The 17,012-nt window shown below is 47.1% G+C and overlaps 1 protein-coding gene and 33 non-coding genes across 34 annotated transcripts in view; 10 read left to right on the forward strand and 24 right to left on the reverse strand.

The window, feature by feature from the left end:
* LOC148971945 (uncharacterized) overlaps positions 1–17,012 on the forward strand; it is a 443,851-nt gene that overhangs the window by 374,285 nt on the left and 52,554 nt on the right. The window lies entirely within an intron of this gene.
* Positions 417–488, reverse strand: trnap-ugg (transfer RNA proline (anticodon UGG)). Its single transcript has one exon. It is a non-coding gene; the product is annotated as a tRNA-Pro (tRNA).
* Positions 616–688, forward strand: trnar-ccg (transfer RNA arginine (anticodon CCG)). The gene has a single exon. It is a non-coding gene; the product is annotated as a tRNA-Arg (tRNA).
* Positions 1,122–1,193, reverse strand: trnap-agg (transfer RNA proline (anticodon AGG)). Its single transcript has one exon. It is a non-coding gene; the product is annotated as a tRNA-Pro (tRNA).
* Positions 1,532–1,603, reverse strand: trnap-ugg (transfer RNA proline (anticodon UGG)). The gene has a single exon. It is a non-coding gene; the product is annotated as a tRNA-Pro (tRNA).
* trnap-ugg (transfer RNA proline (anticodon UGG)) lies at positions 2,292–2,363 on the reverse strand. The gene has a single exon. It is a non-coding gene; the product is annotated as a tRNA-Pro (tRNA).
* Positions 2,490–2,562, forward strand: trnar-ccg (transfer RNA arginine (anticodon CCG)). Its single transcript has one exon. It is a non-coding gene; the product is annotated as a tRNA-Arg (tRNA).
* Positions 3,405–3,476, reverse strand: trnap-cgg (transfer RNA proline (anticodon CGG)). The gene has a single exon. It is a non-coding gene; the product is annotated as a tRNA-Pro (tRNA).
* trnap-ugg (transfer RNA proline (anticodon UGG)) lies at positions 4,164–4,235 on the reverse strand. The gene has a single exon. It is a non-coding gene; the product is annotated as a tRNA-Pro (tRNA).
* Positions 4,362–4,434, forward strand: trnar-ccg (transfer RNA arginine (anticodon CCG)). Its single transcript has one exon. It is a non-coding gene; the product is annotated as a tRNA-Arg (tRNA).
* Positions 5,268–5,339, reverse strand: trnap-cgg (transfer RNA proline (anticodon CGG)). Its single transcript has one exon. It is a non-coding gene; the product is annotated as a tRNA-Pro (tRNA).
* trnap-ugg (transfer RNA proline (anticodon UGG)) lies at positions 6,028–6,099 on the reverse strand. Its single transcript has one exon. It is a non-coding gene; the product is annotated as a tRNA-Pro (tRNA).
* Positions 6,227–6,299, forward strand: trnar-ccg (transfer RNA arginine (anticodon CCG)). The gene has a single exon. It is a non-coding gene; the product is annotated as a tRNA-Arg (tRNA).
* Positions 7,143–7,214, reverse strand: trnap-cgg (transfer RNA proline (anticodon CGG)). Its single transcript has one exon. It is a non-coding gene; the product is annotated as a tRNA-Pro (tRNA).
* trnap-ugg (transfer RNA proline (anticodon UGG)) lies at positions 7,903–7,974 on the reverse strand. Its single transcript has one exon. It is a non-coding gene; the product is annotated as a tRNA-Pro (tRNA).
* Positions 8,101–8,173, forward strand: trnar-ccg (transfer RNA arginine (anticodon CCG)). Its single transcript has one exon. It is a non-coding gene; the product is annotated as a tRNA-Arg (tRNA).
* trnap-agg (transfer RNA proline (anticodon AGG)) lies at positions 8,606–8,677 on the reverse strand. Its single transcript has one exon. It is a non-coding gene; the product is annotated as a tRNA-Pro (tRNA).
* trnap-cgg (transfer RNA proline (anticodon CGG)) lies at positions 9,016–9,087 on the reverse strand. Its single transcript has one exon. It is a non-coding gene; the product is annotated as a tRNA-Pro (tRNA).
* trnap-ugg (transfer RNA proline (anticodon UGG)) lies at positions 9,776–9,847 on the reverse strand. Its single transcript has one exon. It is a non-coding gene; the product is annotated as a tRNA-Pro (tRNA).
* trnar-ccg (transfer RNA arginine (anticodon CCG)) lies at positions 9,974–10,046 on the forward strand. The gene has a single exon. It is a non-coding gene; the product is annotated as a tRNA-Arg (tRNA).
* trnap-agg (transfer RNA proline (anticodon AGG)) lies at positions 10,480–10,551 on the reverse strand. The gene has a single exon. It is a non-coding gene; the product is annotated as a tRNA-Pro (tRNA).
* On the reverse strand, positions 10,889–10,960 carry trnap-cgg (transfer RNA proline (anticodon CGG)). The gene has a single exon. It is a non-coding gene; the product is annotated as a tRNA-Pro (tRNA).
* trnap-ugg (transfer RNA proline (anticodon UGG)) lies at positions 11,649–11,720 on the reverse strand. The gene has a single exon. It is a non-coding gene; the product is annotated as a tRNA-Pro (tRNA).
* trnar-ccg (transfer RNA arginine (anticodon CCG)) lies at positions 11,847–11,919 on the forward strand. Its single transcript has one exon. It is a non-coding gene; the product is annotated as a tRNA-Arg (tRNA).
* trnap-agg (transfer RNA proline (anticodon AGG)) lies at positions 12,352–12,423 on the reverse strand. Its single transcript has one exon. It is a non-coding gene; the product is annotated as a tRNA-Pro (tRNA).
* On the reverse strand, positions 12,762–12,833 carry trnap-cgg (transfer RNA proline (anticodon CGG)). Its single transcript has one exon. It is a non-coding gene; the product is annotated as a tRNA-Pro (tRNA).
* trnap-ugg (transfer RNA proline (anticodon UGG)) lies at positions 13,522–13,593 on the reverse strand. The gene has a single exon. It is a non-coding gene; the product is annotated as a tRNA-Pro (tRNA).
* Positions 13,720–13,792, forward strand: trnar-ccg (transfer RNA arginine (anticodon CCG)). The gene has a single exon. It is a non-coding gene; the product is annotated as a tRNA-Arg (tRNA).
* On the reverse strand, positions 14,226–14,297 carry trnap-agg (transfer RNA proline (anticodon AGG)). Its single transcript has one exon. It is a non-coding gene; the product is annotated as a tRNA-Pro (tRNA).
* Positions 14,635–14,706, reverse strand: trnat-cgu (transfer RNA threonine (anticodon CGU)). The gene has a single exon. It is a non-coding gene; the product is annotated as a tRNA-Pro (tRNA).
* On the reverse strand, positions 15,395–15,466 carry trnap-ugg (transfer RNA proline (anticodon UGG)). The gene has a single exon. It is a non-coding gene; the product is annotated as a tRNA-Pro (tRNA).
* On the forward strand, positions 15,593–15,665 carry trnar-ccg (transfer RNA arginine (anticodon CCG)). The gene has a single exon. It is a non-coding gene; the product is annotated as a tRNA-Arg (tRNA).
* trnap-agg (transfer RNA proline (anticodon AGG)) lies at positions 16,098–16,169 on the reverse strand. The gene has a single exon. It is a non-coding gene; the product is annotated as a tRNA-Pro (tRNA).
* Positions 16,508–16,579, reverse strand: trnap-cgg (transfer RNA proline (anticodon CGG)). Its single transcript has one exon. It is a non-coding gene; the product is annotated as a tRNA-Pro (tRNA).

Here is a 17,012-nt window from a genome sequence, read left to right on the forward strand (position 1 = left end):
AGGGAGCCAACAGGCTGCTCCTGCGGAGACTGCTGGCCTCATCCGTGATTTGAACCCTGGACCTCTCGCACCCACAGCGAGAATCATATACCCCTAGACCAACGAGCCTGGCTGATGAAGGGAAGGGCTACTTGCATACACTTGTAAAGTCACCAAACGCCGGCCTCCAACAGAATGGGCGGGAACTGGTTTTAATAGAAAGCGTTTGTGGTTAGGAAGCCGCACTCCCTGGCAGGCAACTATTCAGAGTACGTTCTGTGTAAGGAAATATCCGCTTCTCGTCCGGCTGAATCTTGGCTCTGTAGTAGTACAGGTGAACTCAAGAAACAGTAAGGATTTTAAAACCACGACAGTTTTGAGTTTGGCTCAGTGCTGCAAAAGGTCAGAGCCAACTGGCTGCTTGTTCCAAAGCCGCTGGGCTCGTCCGGGATTTGAACCCGGGACCTCTCGCACCCAAAGCGAGAATCATACCCCTAGACCAACGAGCCTCGTCGAAAGCAAGTCTTTCGGGAGGGCGCCACAAATTCATTGAAGTTCACCTCAAAGACGGAACCCGACCTGAAAGAAACCACTTGAAGTAATTTTACAGATAAAAACGCGAAGCTTGGCATACAAGGCCCAGTGGCCTAATGGATAAGGCATCAGCCTCCGGAGCTGGAGATTGTGGGTTAAAGTCCCACCTGGGTCGAATTAATGGGCTACATTTAAGATTGCCGTTCGACAAATTCAAGGATGGTTTGTTAAAAGCAAGCCTTTAGCCATGATGACAGCAAGATCTGAATTAGCGTAGAACCAGACAAACTTCTGATAGCTGTGTTGGGTTTTTGTGTGCGTCACTCTGTTCTGATCTGTCCTGCCCGTGCATCTGCCCTACCAGAGCAACAAGTATACCTGTGCTCAGCGTTTCTGCCAAAGAGCGGTAATTCAATTAAGAGCGATATAAAATAGTTTGTATCCCACTACGACAGCTACAGGCCTGCAAACACTTCAATTTGGCCGATGCATGTGACGTCAAGTACTATGTGGCTTGCAATAAATGGCAAGATATGAAGTGGCTGATAGAGAAAAGCAGCAACAGTAAACAGAGTTAGAGAATCCTTGAACTCACACTAAAGGTGAGAGGGCTCGTCCGGGATTTGAACCCGGGACCTCTCGCACCCTAAGCGAGAATCATACCCCTAGACCAACGAGCCTGACGGATCAGGTCTCGGACAATTTTTTTTCCAGAGTGGTTTACAAGTTCTAGTTCTATTATTTTTGTAATGTTTTACCCTTTTCTCTAGTTTTAGGCCTAATAACATCTGGCAAAGGCACTACCGATGAAAACTAACCTTGGGACTAATTTGGGTCCATCTGCATTCATGAATGTTGACTAATGTACACTGTCACTTTTCTAAATAAAGAAATTCTGGGCTGAGTTATAGTACAGATGAACTCAAGCAGCAGCAAGGATTTCAAGACCACAACAGTTTTGAGTTCAGCTCAGTGCTGCAACGAAATGAGCCAAATGGCTGCTTGTTCTGAAACTGCTGGGCTCGTCCGGGATTTGAACCCGGGACCTCTCGCACCCAAAGCGAGAATCATACCCCTAGACCAACGAGCCTGCTTAATGAAAGTTTGGGCTACTTGCACACACTTGTACAGTCACTGAACGCTGGCCTTTAACAGAATGGGCAGGCACTAGTTTTAATACAAAACGTTTGTCGTTAGGGAGCCGTACTCCCTGGCAGGCAGCGATTGTGAGGACGTTCTGTGAAGGAAATAAACACTTGTCACCTGGCTGACATTTGGCTAAATTGGAGTACAGATGAAGACAAGCAGCCTTAAGGATTTCAAAAGCACAGAAGTTTTGATTTAGGTTCAGTGCTCCAAAGGAGGGAGCCAACAGGCTGCTCCTGCGGAGACTGCTGGCCTCATCCGTGATTTGAACCCTGGACCTCTCGCACCCACAGCGAGAATTATATACCCCTAGACCAACGAGCCTGGCTAATGAAGGGAAGGGCTACTTGCATACACTTGTAAAGTCACCAAACGCCGGCCTCCAACAGAATGGGCGGGAACTGTTTTTAATAGAAAGCGTTTGTGGTTAGGAAGCTGCACTCCCTGGCAGGCAACTATTCAGAGTACGTTCTGTGTAAGGAAATATCCGCTTCTCGTCCGGCTGAATCTTGGCTCTGTAGTAGTACAGGTGAACTCAAGAAGCAGTAAGGATTTTAAAACCACGACAGTTTTGAGTTTGGCTCAGTGCTGCAAAAGGTCAGAGCCAACTGGCTGCTTGTTCCAAAGCCACTGGGCTCGTCCGGGATTAGAACCCGGGACCTCTCGCACCCAAAGCGAGAATCATACCCCTAGACCAACGAGCCTCGTCGAAAGCAAGTCTTTCGGGAGGGCGCCACAAATTCATTGAAGTTCACCTCAAAGACGGAACCCGACCTGAAAGAAACCACTTGAAGTAATTTTACAGATCAAACGCGAAGCTTGGCATACAAGGCCCAGTGGCCTAATGGATAAGGCATCAGCCTCCGGAGCTGGAGATTGTGGGTTCAAGTCCCACCTGGGTCGAATTAATGGGCTACATTTAAGATTGCCGTTCGACAAATTCAAGGATGGTTTGTTAAAAGCAAGCCTTTAGCCATGATGACAGCAAGATCTGAATTAGCGTAGAACCAGACAAACTTCTGATAGCTGTGTTGGGTTTTTGTGTGCGTCACTCTGTTCTGATCTGTCCTGCCCGTGCATCTACCCTACCAGAGCAACAAGTATACCTGTGCTCAGCGTTTCTGCCAAAGAGCGGTAATTCAATTAAGAGCGATATAAAATAGTTTGTATCCCACTACGACAGCTACAGGCCTGCAAACACTTTAATTTGGCCGATGCATGTGACGTCAAGTACTATGTGGCTTGCAATAAATGGCAAGATATGAAGTGGCTGATAGAGAAAAGCAGCAACAGCAAAAAGACTCAGAGAATCCTTGAACTCACACTAAAGGTGAGAGGGCTCGTCCGGGATTTGAACCCGGGACCTCTCGTACCCTAAGCGAGAATCATACCCCTAGACCAACGAGCCTAACGGATCAGGCCTCGGACTATTTTTTTCCAGAGTGGTTTACAAGTTCTAGTTCTATTATTTTTTTAATATTTTACCCTTTTCTCTAGTTTTAGGCCTAATAACATCTGGAAAAGGCACTACCGATGAAAACTAACCTTGGGACTAATTTGGGTCCATCTGCATTCATGAATGTTGACTAATGTACACTGTCACTTTTCTAAATAAAGAAATTCTGGGCTGAGTTATAGTACAGATGAACACAAGCAGCAGCAAGGATTTCAAGACCACAACAGTTTTGAGTTCAGCTCAGTGCTGCAACGAAATGAGCCAAATGGCTGCTTGTTCTGAAACTGCTGGGCTCGTCCAGGATTTGAACCCGGGACCTCTCGCACCCGAAGCGAGAATCATACCCCTAGACCAACGAGCCTGATTAATGAACGTTTGGGCTACTTGCACACACTTGTACAGTCACTGAACGCTGGCCTTTAACAGAATGGGCAGGCACTAGTTTTAATACAAAACGTTTGTCGTTAGGGAGCCGTACTCCCTGGCAGGCAGCGATTGTGAGGACGTTCTGTGAAGGAAAAAACACTTGTCACCTGGCTGACTTTTGGCTAAATTGGAGTACAGATGAAGACAAGCAGCCTTAAGGATTTCAAAAGCACAGAAGTTTTGATTTAGGTTCAGTGCTCCAAAGGAGGGAGCCAACAGGCTGCTCCTGCGGAGACTGCTGGCCTCATCCGTGATTTGAACCCTGGACCTCTCGCACCCACAGCGAGAATCATATACCCCTAGACCAACGAGCCTGGCTGATGAAGGGAAGGGCTACTTGCATACACTTGTAAAGTCACCAAACGCCGGCCTCCAACAGAATGGGCGGGAACTGGTTTTAATAGAAAGCGTTTGTGGTTAGGATGCCGCACTCCCTGGCAGGCAACTATTCAGAGTACGTTCTGTGTAAGGAAATATCCACTTCTCGTCCGGCTGAATCTTGGCTCTGTAGTAGTACAGGTGAACTCAAGAAGCAGTAAGGATTTTAAAACCACGACAGTTTTGAGTTTGGCTCAGTGCTGCAAAAGGTCAGAGCCAACTGGCTGCTTGTTCCTAAGCCGCTGGGCTCGTCCGGGATTTGAACCCGGGACCTCTCGCACCCAAAGCGAGAATCATACCCCTAGACCAACGAGCCTCGTCGAAAGCAAGTCTTTCGGGAGGGCGCCACAAATTCATTGAAGTTAACCTCAAAGACGGAACCCGACCTGAAAGAAACCACTTGAAGTAATTTTACAGATCAAACGCGAAGCGTGGCATACAAGGCCCAGTGGCCTAATGGATCAGGCATCAGCCTCCGGAGCTGGAGATTGTGGGTTCAAGTCCCACCTGGGTCGAATTAATGGGCTACATTTAAGATTGCTGTTCGACAAATTCAAGGATGGTTTGTTAAAAGCAAGCCTTTAGCCATGATGACAGCAAGATCTGAATTAGCGTAGAACCAGACAAACTTCTGATAGCTGTGTTGGGTTTTTGTGTGCGTCACTCTGTTCTGATCTGTCCTGCCCGTGCATCTGCCCTACCAGAGCAACAAGTATACCTGTGCTCAGCGTTTCTGCCAAAGAGCGGTAATTCAATTTAGAGCGATATAAAATAGTTTGTATCCCACTACGACAGCTACAGGCCTGCAAACACTTTAATTTGGCCGATGCATGTGACGTCAAGTACTATTTGGCTTGCAATAAATGGCAAGATATGAAGTGGCTGATAGAGAAAAGCAGCAACAGCAAACAGACTCAGAGAATCCTTGAACTCACACTAAAGGTGAGAGGGCTCGTCCGGGATTTGAACCCGGGACCTCTCGCACCCTAAGCGAGAATCATACCCCTAGACCAACGGATCAGGTCTCGGACAATTTTTTTCCAGAGTGGTTTACAAGTTCTAGTTCTATTATTTTTGTAATGTTTTACCCTTTTCTCTAGTTTTAGGCCTAATAACATCTGGCAAAGGCACTACCGATGAAAACTAACCTTGGGACTAATTTGGGTCCATCTGCATTCATGAATGTTGACTAATGTACACTGTCACTTTTCTAAATAAAGAAATTCTGGGCTGAGTTATAGTACAGATGAACACAAGCAGCAGCAAGGATTTCAAGACCACAACAGTTTTGAGTTCAGCTCAGTGCTGCAACGAAATGAGCCAAATGGCTGCTTGTTCTGAAACTGCTGGGCTCGTCCGGGATTTGAACCCGGGACCTCTCGCACCCGAAGCGAGAATCATACCCCTAGACCAACGAGCCTGATTAATGAACGTTTGGGCTACTTGCACACACTTGTACAGTCACTGAACGCTGGCCTTTAACAGAATGGACAGGCACTAGTTTTAATACAAAACATTTGTCGTTAGGGAGCCGTACTCCCTGGCAGGCAGCGATTGTGAGGACGTTCTGTGAAGGAAATAAACACTTGTCACCTGGCTGACTTATGGCTAAATTGGAGTACAGATGAAGACAAGCAGCCTTAAGGATTTCAAAAGCACAGAAGTTTTGATTTAGGTTCAGTGCTCCAAAGGAGGGAGCCAACAGGCTGCTCCTGCGGAGACTGCTGGCCTCATCCGTGATTTGAACCCTGGACCTCTCGCACCCACAGCGAGAATCATATACCCCTAGACCAACGAGCCTGGCTGATGAAGGGAAGGGCTACTTGCATACACTTGTAAAGTCACCAAACGCCGGCCTCCAACAGAATGGGCGGGAACTGGTTTTAATAGAAAGCGTTTGTGGTTAGGAAGCCGCACTCCCTGGCAGGCAACTATTCAGAGTACGTTCTGTGTAAGGAAATATCCGCTTCTCGTCCGGCTGAATCTTGGCTCTGTAGTAGTACAGGTGAACTCAAGAAACAGTAAGGATTTTAAAACCACGACAGTTTTGAGTTTGGCTCAGTGCTGCAAAAGGTCAGAGCCAACTGGCTGCTTGTTCCAAAGCCGCTGGGCTCGTCCGGGATTTGAACCCGGGACCTCTCGCACCCAAAGCGAGAATCATACCCCTAGACCAACGAGCCTCGTCGAAAGCAAGTCTTTCGGGAGGGCGCCACAAATTCGTTGAAGTTCACCTCAAAGACGGAACCCGACCTGAAAGAAACCACTTGAAGTAATTTTACAGATAAAAACGCGAAGCTTGGCATACAAGGCCCAGTGGCCTAATGGATAAGGCATCAGCCTCCGGAGCTGGAGATTGTGGGTTAAAGTCCCACCTGGGTCGAATTAATGGGCTACATTTAAGATTGCCGTTCGACAAATTCAAGGATGGTTTGTTAAAAGCAAGCCTTTAGCCATGATGACAGCAAGATCTGAATTAGCGTAGAACCAGACAAACTTCTGATAGCTGTGTTGGGTTTTTGTGTGCGTCACTCTGTTCTGATCTGTCCTGCCCGTGCATCTGCCCTACCAGAGCAACAAGTATACCTGTGCTCAGCGTTTCTGCCAAAGAGCGGTAATTCAATTAAGAGCGATATAAAATAGTTTGTATCCCACTACGACAGCTACAGGCCTGCAAACACTTCAATTTGGCCGATGCATGTGACGTCAAGTACTATGTGGCTTGCAATAAATGGCAAGATATGAAGTGGCTGATAGAGAAAAGCAGCAACAGTAAACAGAGTTAGAGAATCCTTGAACTCACACTAAAGGTGAGAGGGCTCGTCCGGGATTTGAACCCGGGACCTCTCGCACCCTAAGCGAGAAGCATACCCCTAGACCAACGAGCCTGACGGATCAGGTCTCGGACAATTTTTTTTCCAGAGTGGTTTACAAGTTCTAGTTCTATTATTTTTGTAATGTTTTACCCTTTTCTCTAGTTTTAGGCCTAATAACATCTGGCAAAGGCACTACCGATGAAAACTAACCTTGGGACTAATTTGGGTCCATCTGCATTCATGAATGTTGACTAATGTACACTGTCACTTTTCTAAATAAAGAAATTCTGGGCTGAGTTATAGTACAGATGAACTCAAGCAGCAGCAAGGATTTCAAGACCACAACAGTTTTGAGTTCAGCTCAGTGCTGCAACGAAATGAGCCAAATGGCTGCTTGTTCTGAAACTGCTGGGCTCGTCCGGGATTTGAACCCGGGACCTCTCGCACCCGAAGCGAGAATCATACCCCTAGACCAACGAGCCTGATTAATGAACGTTTGGGCTACTTGCACACACTTGTACAGTCACTGAACGCTGGCCTTTAACAGAATGGACAGGCACTAGTTTTAATACAAAACGTTTGTCGTTAGGGAGCCGTACTCCCTGGCAGGCAGCGATTGTGAGGACGTTCTGTGAAGGAAATAAACACTTGTCACCTGGCTGACTTTTGGCTAAATTGGAGTACAGATGAAGACAAGCAGCCTTAAGGATTTCAAAAGCACAGAAGTTTTGATTTAGGTTCAGTGCTCCAAAGGAGGGAGCCAACAGGCTGCTCCTGCGGAGACTGCTGGCCTCATCCGTGATTTGAACCCTGGACCTCTCGCACCCACAGCGAGAATCATATACCCCTAGACCAACGAGCCTGGCTGATGAAGGGAAGGGCTACTTGCATACACTTGTAAAGTCACCAAACGCCGGCCTCCAACAGAATGGGCGGGAACTGGTTTTAATAGAAAGCGTTTGTGGTTAGGAAGCCGCACTCCCTGGCAGGCAACTATTCAGAGTACGTTCTGTGTAAGGAAATATCCACTTCTCGTCCGGCTGAATCTTGGCTCTGTAGTAGTACAGGTGAACTCAAGAAGCAGTAAGGATTTTAAAACCACGACAGTTTTGAGTTTGGCTCAGTGCTGCAAAAGGTCAGAGCCAACTGGGTGCTTGTTCCAAAGCCGCTGGGCTCGTCCGGGATTTGAACCCGGGACCTCTCGCACCCAAAGCGAGAATCATACCCCTAGACCAACGAGCCTCGTCGAAAGCAAGTCTTTCGGGAGGGCGCCACAAATTCATTGAAGTTCACCTCAAAGACGGAACCCGACCTGAAAGAAACCATTTGAAGTCATTTTACAGATCAAACGCAAAGCTTGGCTGACAAGGCCCAGTGGCCTAATGGATAAGGCATCAGCCTCCGGAGCTGGAGATTGTGGGTTCAAATCCCACCTGGGTCGAATTAATGGGCTACATTTAAGATTGCCGTTTGACAAATTCAAGGATGGTTTGTTAAAAGCAAGCCTTTAGCCATGCTGACAGCAAGATCTGAATTAGCGTAGAACCGACAAACTTCTGATAGCTGTTTTAGGTTTTTGTGTGCGTCACTCTGTTCTGATCTGTCCTGCCCGTGCATCTGCCCTACCAGAGCAACAAGTATACCTGTGCTCAGCGTTTCTGCCAAAGAGCGGTAATTCAATTAAGAGCGATATAAAATAGTTTGTATCCCACTACGACAGCTACAGGCCTGCAAACACTTCAATTTGGCCGATGCATGTGACGTCAAGTACTATGTGGCTTGCAATAAATGGCAAGATATGAAGTGGCTGATAGAGAAAAGCAGCAACAGCAGTCAGAGTCAGAGAATCCTTGAACTCACACTAAAGGTGAGAGGGCTCGTCCGGGATTTGAACCCGGGACCTCTCGCACCCTAAGCGAGAATCATACCCCTAGACCAACGAGCCTGACGGATCAGGTCTCGGACAATTTTTTTTCCAGAGTGGTTTACAAGTTCTAGTTCTATTATTTTTGTAATGTTTTACCCTTTTCTCTAGTTTTAGGCCTAATAACATCTGGCAAAGGCACTACCGATGAAAACTAACCTTGGGACTAATTTGGGTCCATCTGCATTCATGAATGTTGACTAATGTACACTGTCACTTTTCTAAATAAAGAAATTCTGGGCTGAGTTATAGTACAGATGAACTCAAGCAGCAGCAAGGATTTCAAGACCACAACAGTTTTGAGTTCAGCTCAGTGCTGCAACGAAATGAGCCAAATGGCTGCTTGTTCTGAAACTGCTGGGCTCGTCCGGGATTTGAACCCGGGACCTCTCGCACCCGAAGCGAGAATCATACCCCTAGACCAACGAGCCTGATTAATGAACGTTTGGGCTACTTGCACACACTTGTACAGTCACTGAACGCTGGCCTTTAACAGAATGGACAGGCACTAGTTTTAATACAAAACGTTTGTCGTTAGGGAGCCGTACTCCCTGGCAGGCAGCGATTGTGAGGACGTTCTGTGAAGGAAATAAACACTTGTCACCTGGCTGACTTTTGGCTAAATTGGAGTACAGATGAAGACAAGCAGCCTTAAGGATTTCAAAAGCACAGAAGTTTTGATTTAGGTTCAGTGCTCCAAAGGAGGGAGCCAACAGGCTGCTCCTGCGGAGACTGCTGGCCTCATCCGTGATTTGAACCCTGGACCTCTCGCACCCACAGCGAGAATCATATACCCCTAGACCAACAAGCCTGGCTGATGAAGGGAAGGGCTACTTGCATACACTTGTAAAGTCACCAAACGCCGGCCTCCAACAGAATGGGCGGGAACTGGTTTTAATAGAAAGCGTTTGTGGTTAGGAAGCCGCACTCCCTGGCAGGCAACTATTCAGAGTACGTTCTGTGTAAGGAAATATCCGCTTCTCGTCCGGCTGAATCTTGGCTCTGTAGTAGTACAGGTGAACTCAAGAAGCAGTAAGGATTTTAAAACCACGACAGTTTTGAGTTTGGCTCAGTGCTGCAAAAGGTCAGAGCCAACTGGCTGCTTGTTCCAAAGCCGCTGGGCTCGTCCGGGATTTGAACCCGGGACCTCTCGCACCCAAAGCGAGAATCATACCCCTAGACCAACGAGCCTCGTCGAAAGCAAGTCTTTCGGGAGGGCGCCACAAATTCATTGAAGTTCACCTCAAAGACGGAACCCGACCTGAAAGAAACCATTTGAAGTCATTTTACAGATCAAACGCAAAGCTTGGCATACAAGGCCCAGTGGCCTAATGGATAAGGCATCAGCCTCCGGAGCTGGAGATTGTGGGTTCAAGTCCCACCTGGGTCGAATTAATGGGCTACATTTAAGATTGCTGTTCGACAAATTCAAGGATGGTTTGTTAAAAGCAAGCCTTTAGCCATGATGACAGCAAGATCTGAATTAGCGTAGAACCAGACAAACTTCTGATAGCTGTGTTGGGTTTTTGTGTGCGTCACTCTGTTCTGATCTGTCCTGCCCGTGCATCTGCCCTACCAGAGCGACAAGTATACCTGTGCTCAGCGTTTTTGCCAAAGAGCGGTAATTCAATTAAGAGCGATATAAAATAGTTTGTATCCCACTACGACAGCTACAGGCCTGCAAACACTTTAATTTGGCCGATGCATGTGACGTCAAGTACTATGTGGCTTGCAATAAATGGCAAGATATGAAGTGGCTGATAGAGAAAAGTAGCAACAGCAAACAGACTCAGAGAATCCTTGAACTCACACTAAAGGTGAGAGGGCTCGTCCGGGATTTGAACCCGGGACCTCTCGCACCCTAAGCGAGAATCATACCCCTAGACCAACGAGCCTAACGGATCAGGCCTCGGACTATTTTTTTCCAGAGTGGTTTACAAGTTCTAGTTCTATTATTTTTTTAATATTTTACCCTTTTCTCTAGTTTTAGGCCTAATAACATCTGGAAAAGGCACTACCGATGAAAACTAACCTTGGGACTAATTTGGGTCCATCTGCATTCATGAATGTTGACTAATGTACACTGTCACTTTTCTAAATAAAGAAATTCTGGGCTGAGTTATAGTACAGATGAACTCAAGCAGCAGCAAGGATTTCAAGACCACAACAGTTTTGAGTTCAGCTCAGTGCTGCAACGAAATGAGCCAAATGGCTGCTTGTTCTGAAACTGCTGGGCTCGTCCGGGATTTGAACCCGGGACCTCTCGCACCCGAAGCGAGAATCATACCCCTAGACCAACGAGCCTGATTAATGAACGTTTGGGCTACTTGCACACACTTGTACAGTCACTGAACGCTGGCCTTTAACAGAATGGACAGGCACTAGTTTTAAAACAAAACATTTGTCGTTAGGGAGCCGTACTCCCTGGCAGGCAGCGATTGTGAGGACGTTCTGTGAAGGAAATAAACACTTGTCACCTGGCTGACTTTTGGCTAAATTGGAGTACAGATGAAGACAAGCAGCCTTAAGGATTTCAAAAGCACAGAAGTTTTGATTTAGGTTCAGTGCTCCAAAGGAGGGAGCCAACAGGCTGCTCCTGCGGAGACTGCTGGCCTCATCCGTGATTTGAACCCTGGACCTCTCGCACCCACAGCGAGAATCATATACCCCTAGACCAACGAGCCTGGCTGATGAAGGGAAGGGCTACTTGCATACACTTGTAAAGTCACCAAACGCCGGCCTCCAACAGAATGGGCGGGAACTGGTTTTAATAGAAAGCGTTTGTGGTTAGGAAGCCGCACTCCCTGGCAGGCAACTATTCAGAGTACGTTCTGTGTAAGGAAATATCCACTTCTCGTCCGGCTGAATCTTGGCTCTGTAGTAGTACAGGTGAACTCAAGAAGCAGTAAGGATTTTAAAACCACGACAGTTTTGAGTTTGGCTCAGTGCTGCAAAAGGTCAGAGCCAACTGGGTGCTTGTTCCAAAGCCGCTGGGCTCGTCCGGGATTTGAACCCGGGACCTCTCGCACCCAAAGCGAGAATCATACCCCTAGACCAACGAGCCTCGTCGAAAGCAAGTCTTTCGGGAGGGCGCCACAAATTCATTGAAGTTCACCTCAAAGACGGAACCCGACCTGAAAGAAACCATTTGAAGTCATTTTACAGATCAAACGCAAAGCTTGGCTGACAAGGCCCAGTGGCCTAATGGATAAGGCATCAGCCTCCGGAGCTGGAGATTGTGGGTTCAAATCCCACCTGGGTCGAATTAATGGGCTACATTTAAGATTGCCGTTTGACAAATTCAAGGATGGTTTGTTAAAAGCAAGCCTTTAGCCATGCTGACAGCAAGATCTGAATTAGCGTAGAACCGACAAACTTCTGATAGCTGTTTTAGGTTTTTGTGTGCGTCACTCTGTTCTGATCTGTCCTGCCCGTGCATCTGCCCTACCAGAGCAACAAGTATACCTGTGCTCAGCGTTTCTGCCAAAGAGCGGTAATTCAATTAAGAGCGATATAAAATAGTTTGTATCCCACTACGACAGCTACAGGCCTGCAAACACTTCAATTTGGCCGATGCATGTGACGTCAAGTACTATGTGGCTTGCAATAAATGGCAAGATATGAAGTGGCTGATAGAGAAAAGCAGCAACAGCAGTCAGAGTCAGAGAATCCTTGAACTCACACTAAAGGTGAGAGGGCTCGTCCGGGATTTGAACCCGGGACCTCTCGCACCCTAAGCGAGAATCATACCCCTAGACCAACGAGCCTGACGGATCAGGTCTCGGACAATTTTTTTTCCAGAGTGGTTTACAAGTTCTAGTTCTATTATTTTTGTAATGTTTTACCCTTTTCTCTAGTTTTAGGCCTAATAACATCTGGCAAAGGCACTACCGATGAAAACTAACCTTGGGACTAATTTGGGTCCATCTGCATTCATGAATGTTGACTAATGTACACTGTCACTTTTCTAAATAAAGAAATTCTGGGCTGAGTTATAGTACAGATGAACTCAAGCAGCAGCAAGGATTTCAAGACCACAACAGTTTTGAGTTCAGCTCAGTGCTGCAACGAAATGAGCCAAATGGCTGCTTGTTCTGAAACTGCTGGGCTCGTCCGGGATTTGAACCCGGGACCTCTCGCACCCGAAGCGAGAATCATACCCCTAGACCAACGAGCCTGATTAATGAACGTTTGGGCTACTTGCACACACTTGTACAGTCACTGAACGCTGGCCTTTAACAGAATGGACAGGCACTAGTTTTAATACAAAACGTTTGTCGTTAGGGAGCCGTACTCCCTGGCAGGCAGCGATTGTGAGGACGTTCTGTGAAGGAAATAAACACTTGTCACCTGGCTGACTTTTGGCTAAATTGGAGTACAGATGAAGACAAGCAGCCTTAAGGATTTCAAAAGCACAGAAGTTTTGATTTAGGTTCAGTGCTCCAAAGGAGGGAGCCAACAGGCTGCTCCTGCGGAGACTGCTGGCCTCATCCGTGATTTGAACCCTGGACCTCTCGCACCCACAGCGAGAATCATATACCCCTAGACCAACGAGCCTGGCTGATGAAGGGAAGGGCTACTTGCATACACTTGTAAAGTCACCAAACGCCGGCCTCCAACAGAATGGGCGGGAACTGGTTTTAATAGAAAGCGTTTGTGGTTAGGAAGCCGCACTCCCTGGCAGGCAACTATTCAGAGTACGTTCTGTGTAAGGAAATATCCGCTTCTCGTCCGGCTGAATCTTGGCTCTGTAGTAGTACAGGTGAACTCAAGAAGCAGTAAGGATTTTAAAACCACGACAGTTTTGAGTTTGGCTCAGTGCTGCAAAAGGTCAGAGCCAACTGGCTGCTTGTTCCAAAGCCGCTGGGCTCGTCCGGGATTTGAACCCGGGACCTCTCGCACCCAAAGCGAGAATCATACCCCTAGACCAACGAGCCTCGTCGAAAGCAAGTCTTTCGGGAGGGCGCCACAAATTCATTGAAGTTCACCTCAAAGACGGAACCCGACCTGAAAGAAACCATTTGAAGTCATTTTACAGATCAAACGCGAAGCTTGGCATACAAGGCCCAGTGGCCTAATGGATAAGGCATCAGCCTCCGGAGCTGGAGATTGTGGGTTCAAGTCCCACCTGGGTCGAATTAATGGGCTACATTTAAGATTGCTGTTCGACAAATTCAAGGATGGTTTGTTAAAAGCAAGCCTTTAGCCATGATGACAGCAAGATCTGAATTAGCGTAGAACCAGACAAACTTCTGATAGCTGTGTTGGGTTTTTGTGTGCGTCACTCTGTTCTGATCTGTCCTGCCCGTGCATCTGCCCTACCAGAGCGACAAGTATACCTGTGCTCAGCGTTTCTGCCAAAGAGCGGTAATTCAATTAAGAGCGATATAAAATAGTTTGTATCCCACTACGACAGCTACAGGCCTGCAAACACTTTAATTTGGCCGATGCATGTGACGTCAAGTACTATGTGGCTTGCAATAAATGGCAAGATATGAAGTGGCTGATAGAGAAAAGTAGCAACAGCAAACAGACTCAGAGAATCCTTGAACTCACACTAAAGGTGAGAGGGCTCGTCCGGGATTTGAACCCGGGACCTCTCGCACCCTAAGCGAGAATCATACCCCTAGACCAACGAGCCTAACGGATCAGGCCTCGGACTATTTTTTTCCAGAGTGGTTTACAAGTTCTAGTTCTATTATTTTTTTAATATTTTACCCTTTTCTCTAGTTTTAGGCCTAATAACATCTGGAAAAGGCACTACCGATGAAAACTAACCTTGGGACTAATTTGGGTCCATCTGCATTCATGAATGTTGACTAATGTACACTGTCACTTTTCTAAATAAAGAAATTCTGGGCTGAGTTATAGTACAGATGAACTCAAGCAGCAGCAAGGATTTCAAGACCACAACAGTTTTGAGTTCAGCTCAGTGCTGCAACGAAATGAGCCAAATGGCTGCTTGTTCTGAAACTGCTGGGCTCGTCCGGGATTTGAACCCGGGACCTCTCGCACCCGAAGCGAGAATCATACCCCTAGACCAACGAGCCTGATTAATGAACGTTTGGGCTACTTGCACACACTTGTACAGTCACTGAACGCTGGCCTTTAACAGAATGGACAGGCACTAGTTTTAAAACAAAACATTTGTCGTTAGGGAGCCGTACTCCCTGGCAGGCAGCGATTGTGAGGACGTTCTGTGAAGGAAATAAACACTTGTCACCTGGCTGACTTTTGGCTAAATTGGAGTACAGATGAAGACAAGCAGCCTTAAGGATTTCAAAAGCACAGAAGTTTTGATTTAGGTTCAGTGCTCCAAAGGAGGGAGCCAACAGGCTGCTCCTGCGGAGACTGCTGGCCTCATCCGTGATTTGAACCCTGGACCTCTCGCACCCACAGCGAGAATCATATACCCCTAGACCAACGAGCCTGGCTGATGAAGGGAAGGGCTACTTGCATACACTTGTAAAGTCACCAAACGCCGGCCTCCAACAGAATGGGCGGGAACTGGTTTTAATAGAAAGCGTTTGTGGTTAGGAAGCCGCACTCCCTGGCAGGCAACTATTCAGAGTACGTTCTGTGTAAGGAAATATCCACTTCTCGTCCGGCTGAATCTTGGCTCTGTAGTAGTACAGGTGAACTCAAGAAGCAGTAAGGATTTTAAAACCACGACAGTTTTGAGTTTGGCTCAGTGCTGCAAAAGGTCAGAGCCAACTGGGTGCTTGTTCCAAAGCCGCTGGGCTCGTCCGGGATTTGAACCCGGGACCTCTCGCACCCAAAGCGAGAATCATACCCCTAGACCAACGAGCCTCGTCGAAAGCAAGTCTTTCGGGAGGGCGCCACAAATTCATTGAAGTTCACCTCAAAGACGGAACCCGACCTGAAAGAAACCATTTGAAGTCATTTTACAGATCAAACGCAAAGCTTGGCTGACAAGGCCCAGTGGCCTAATGGATAAGGCATCAGCCTCCGGAGCTGGAGATTGTGGGTTCAAATCCCACCTGGGTCGAATTAATGGGCTACATTTAAGATTGCCGTTTGACAAATTCAAGGATGGTTTGTTAAAAGCAAGCCTTTAGCCATGCTGACAGCAAGATCTGAATTAGCGTAGAACCGACAAACTTCTGATAGCTGTTTTAGGTTTTTGTGTGCGTCACTCTGTTCTGATCTGTCCTGCCCGTGCATCTGCCCTACCAGAGCAACAAGTATACCTGTGCTCAGCGTTTCTGCCAAAGAGCGGTAATTCAATTAAGAGCGATATAAAATAGTTTGTATCCCACTACGACAGCTACAGGCCTGCAAACACTTCAATTTGGCCGATGCATGTGACGTCAAGTACTATGTGGCTTGCAATAAATGGCAAGATATGAAGTGGCTGATAGAGAAAAGCAGCAACAGCAGTCAGAGTCAGAGAATCCTTGAACTCACACTAAAGGTGAGAGGGCTCGTCCGGGATTTGAACCCGGGACCTCTCGCACCCTAAGCGAGAATCATACCCCTAGACCAACGAGCCTGACGGATCAGGTCTCGGACAATTTTTTTTCCAGAGTGGTTTACAAGTTCTAGTTCTATTATTTTTGTAATGTTTTACCCTTTTCTCTAGTTTTAGGCCTAATAACATCTGGCAAAGGCACTACCGATGAAAACTAACCTTGGGACTAATTTGGGTCCATCTGCATTCATGAATGTTGACTAATGTACACTGTCACTTTTCTAAATAAAGAAATTCTGGGCTGAGTTATAGTACAGATGAACTCAAGCAGCAGCAAGGATTTCAAGACCACAACAGTTTTGAGTTCAGCTCAGTGCTGCAACGAAATGAGCCAAATGGCTGCTTGTTCTGAAACTGCTGGGCTCGTCCGGGATTTGAACCCGGGACCTCTCGCACCCGAAGCGAGAATCATACCCCTAGACCAACGAGCCTGATTAATGAACGTTTGGGCTACTTGCACACACTTGTACAGTCACTGAACGCTGGCCTTTAACAGAATGGACAGGCACTAGTTTTAATACAAAACGTTTGTCGTTAGGGAGCCGTACTCCCTGGCAGGCAGCGATTGTGAGGACGTTCTGTGAAGGAAATAAACACTTGTCACCTGGCTGACTTTTGGCTAAATTGGAGTACAGATGAAGACAAGCAGCCTTAAGGATTTCAAAAGCACAGAAGTTTTGATTTAGGTTCAGTGCTCCAAAGGAGGGAGCCAACAGGCTGCTCCTGCGGAGACTGCTGGCCTCATCCGTGATTTGAACCCTGGACCTCTCGCACCCACAGCGAGAATCATATACCCCTAGACCAACGAGCCTGGCTGATGAAGGGAAGGGCTACTTGCATACACTTGTAAAGTCACCAAACGCC

This window comes from Pimephales promelas, chromosome 16, assembly GCF_988280905.1.
Source record: "Pimephales promelas chromosome 16, fPimPro1.hap1.1, whole genome shotgun sequence".
NCBI lineage: Eukaryota > Metazoa > Chordata > Actinopteri > Cypriniformes > Leuciscidae > Pimephales > Pimephales promelas.